This window comes from Belonocnema kinseyi, chromosome 6 (assembly GCF_010883055.1).
Source record: "Belonocnema kinseyi isolate 2016_QV_RU_SX_M_011 chromosome 6, B_treatae_v1, whole genome shotgun sequence".
Lineage (NCBI taxonomy): Eukaryota > Metazoa > Arthropoda > Insecta > Hymenoptera > Cynipidae > Belonocnema > Belonocnema kinseyi.
In genome coordinates, this window is record NC_046662.1 from 115,747,206 (window position 1) to 115,751,002 (window position 3,797).

At 35.2% G+C, this 3,797-nt stretch overlaps 1 long non-coding RNA gene across 1 annotated transcript in view; it reads left to right on the forward strand.

The window, feature by feature from the left end:
- The window catches only part of LOC117174782, a 5,193-nt gene that overhangs the window by 200 nt on the left and 1,196 nt on the right, over positions 1-3,797 (forward strand). The window lies entirely within an intron of this gene.

The window sequence follows — 3,797 nt, forward strand, 5'->3', positions numbered from 1 at the left end:
AGAGTTTCATCGAAGGGTTTGGGTTTCTAAACCCTTAATTGCGGTAACGAGCCAACGGAGCCGAACAGGATCTATTTTAATAAATCAACGTGAAATTTTTGACCTTTTAAATTCGGGATAATTCCGCGCCAAATTCGGCTCAGCGTGTTACAAGTAAGGAGAAACCACGCTAATGCATTTGCGGTGGCAAAACATGGCAACTTTTTCGGAATAGATGGGGGGGGGCTTTCCTAACTTGTTAGTGGGATATCTGCGAGATCCGATAGTATCGATAGACGAGTGTCATGGCTCTCATTTAAATGTGAGGTAAAGCAAAAGTTATTTTCGTGGCGTGTTATATACTATTTTTTCGTTGTTGATAACTTTGAAAAAGATACATATATTTCGAAGCTGCAAGTATTAAATGCTTAATTTAATTCGGAGTTAGCTTAAATGTAAAATTTCCAAAAGTCCTTTTTTTTAAGTTGAACAAAAGTAATTTATAGGTTAAGTGATGTCGATTGCAATTCTGTAATTTTCGTAATATTAATAATATTCGTTGTAATAATTTTGTAGATAATGTGTGTTATACGAGATGTCAGAAAACAAAGGAGAGATACAAGGCTGGTTCGAAGATGGTCCCAGCAGTATTGGTAATATTTTAATTAGGAAAAACGTAAAACTTTGAATTTTAAAGTGAATAGTTGTTAATTTGGGCATTTTGCAATTTAAAATTATGCGAGTTTTAGATTTTGCAATTAGAAATTCTATAATTTGTATGAATTCGTTTTGAAACTTTCAATTCGAAACAGCATTTTGAAATTGGTCAAAGAGATTAATGAGCGTTATTTTAACAAAAGCGTAAGCACTTAATAATAAATGTTACAGAACATTTTTATAAATAGTTTTGTAAATATCACTAGAACCTTCATGTAAGTTTCCGAATTTTCAAATGACATGAATTTAATAACATCCTAATTGCACGGTATTTATCATTCAAATTTATCGCTGAAGTAGGCGGTAAGTCGGCTCTTGGCGACAGTACTTCGGGCATCTTCATGGCTCTCGTATATATTTCACTTAAAAGTCAGGAAATCTATTCCGAAAAAGTTGCCATGCTTTCGAAGCACACAGTTTCTTCTCTTTACTATTACTTCGTGCTTCCCCTCTACCGGTTGCAATCCGTTGATAGCACATTTGGATATAGTTTGTGAACAGCCACCTGGAGGTTCACTGATGGTAACTTAGCTCGGACAAGAACCACTTAAATTAAAATTAAATTGCCAATTAAAACATTTAAACATTTATAACTTTGCAAAACATGGTTATTTTGATAAATACCACAGATAAAAGTCCATGAGTAATTTATATTATGGTTTTATATATTTTCCACTAATTCTAAAATTTCTTCTTATAATTCATATTCTTTTATAAGTTATAATTTTTTTAACTCTGCAAATTTCTTTTTTCAAACTGATAAAACTTTTAGTGCAATGTCTAAATATAGTTCTTTAACATTATTTACTATTTTTTTCGTGCCTGCAATTTCTATGGATTTTTTAACTTAGGACGATCTGGGGGTACCGCAGCCTGCTTGATTGTTCGGCGACCCTTTTCTATTGTTCAACGCTGGACTGGTCTCGAAGTTGGACGGCTCTCAACCGGCGGCTTCTGCATTATGTTACAGAGGACATTAAAATGAAATATAGTGTATGAACTCTGTTGTGCCTTACCATGAAGGTCGAGTCGAAGGCGCGTTTGCCACAAGAATTGTTTAAACAATGGTTGTTATCAACTTTTCAATCAGTTTTGTAATGAAATGTCATTCCTACATTAATGCTTTTACCGACACTAAGCCTATTTGCTAATTTGTTCATAATAAATAATTAATAAATTATTTGTATTCCATGAGCCCCTAAATATTCATTTGCGACAATATAAAGTTTACCTGATCAGTTATTAGAGCGTAAAAACTGTTATGTACAAAATTACAGTTTTTCCGTATTTTCATAACAAAACTATTAATAAGAAAATAGAGGAGACAAAAGTTCAGAGCGTCAAGCTCTTCAGAATTTAATGAACTTTAATTTAAAACAAAAAAATTCAAAATTGGACTAAACTTGAAGGCTCTGGATATTTTTGAAAAAAGTGAATTTCCTTCCTCAACATCAATGGTAGGGCGCAACAGAGTTCAGACACAATATTCCATTTAAACGTCCCCTGTGACATAATGGAGAAGCCGCCGGTTGAGAGCCGTCCAAATTCGAGACCGAGTCCAGCGCTAAAAAATAGAAAAGGGTCGCCGAGGGATTGGGCAGGCTGCGGTACCCTGAGGTAGGGATCGATTCTAGAGTTGATTCAATATCAGATAGACGAGATTCGATTCTGTCAAAGATCAACTTGAAAAGAATCAATCTTCTAAAGATCGATCTTTTAGTGACGCATACAAAAAGTTAATTCAGGACATTAATGGTTTATTTTCAATAATTGAGCATAAAAATATTAAATCAGATTTAATATTAATGGGTACATTTTAAACAAACCCCTGGAATTTTTTACATCAATTGAATTGCCAGTCCTTTAGAGACAACGAGTTCAGGGAAAGTAAGGGCTGCAAGTGTTCAGGTGAGAGGCGGCTTCTATTGTCTGTCAGTATATTGCCTGCCCTTGAAATTAGTCGTTCCGATAGCACTAACGTGGCTACGACTGGCAAGTATTTTCTTGCGACAATACTCAGCATCGGATAAAGCGAGGCGTTTTTCTTACTCCAAAATTCCATTTGATTTTCTTTTTATTTTAAAAGAGGCTGACTGAAATAATATTTTAATTCAGTCGATATTTCGTGTTTGTCCGGTTGTTCTTCCGCTGTATTCTAATTTTGTGAAAACAGATTTTCGTGATATGACCATAAGTCATCGTCATCGATGACTTCAGTTTCATTCGCACCTTCTGTGATCATAGAGGTTGCAGCAACGTTTAACTGATTCAACCTTGTCATATACCTACTGATGTAATTAATACCATTCGCACATGCCATGCGATCATTAAAACGAATCTTTTTGAATCTAGGACCAAGAAGAGTAGAAATAGCGTTAAAATGCGATGATTCTATTTTTACAAACCTTTTGTTGATTTGAACAACAAGACGAGACAGCAAATATTGTTCAGTAGCCGTCGTAAAATATTGCTCTCCACACAGTTCCTTAGTTAACACTTCAATAGGTCGCAACAGGTCCAGAATTTTTTTTGCTAACTGCAATTCTTCTGCAGACAACATTGGAGGCGAATTTGGAAATTTTAGTAAAATTGCAGCAACTTCGTTTGCTAAAAGTATGAAGCAATCTAGCATGTAGTACGTTAAGTTCCATTGAGTATCGAAACATTGTATCAATTTAAGAACGCTGAATTTTTGGAAGGCATTAGAAGCAAGATTGGATTGCTTAAAAAACTTGACAATATTTTTGATTTCAATAATCACAACCTGTTTCTTGAAAATCTAAGGTAGTTGAAGCAACCAGATTGATGGTATGAGCGAAGCATGGGCGATGTCTATTACTTCCAAAATAATCGTTCACGGCCTTTACAACGTTCGCTGCGTTGTCAGTAACAATTGATACTATTTTCTTGTTGACAATAATCCAATCACTTGTGATACATGTCGTCCACGCACCCAAATAATCAGCAGTGTGTGATTCCGAAAGCTCAGTTACACCTATGGTTGTACCAGGTGTATACATATGAAACCGGTATTGCCATCTAGCGGCCAGTAGGCACACTTGTAGGCACTGTCGGAACTTACCATTTGTGCTAATTGGCGT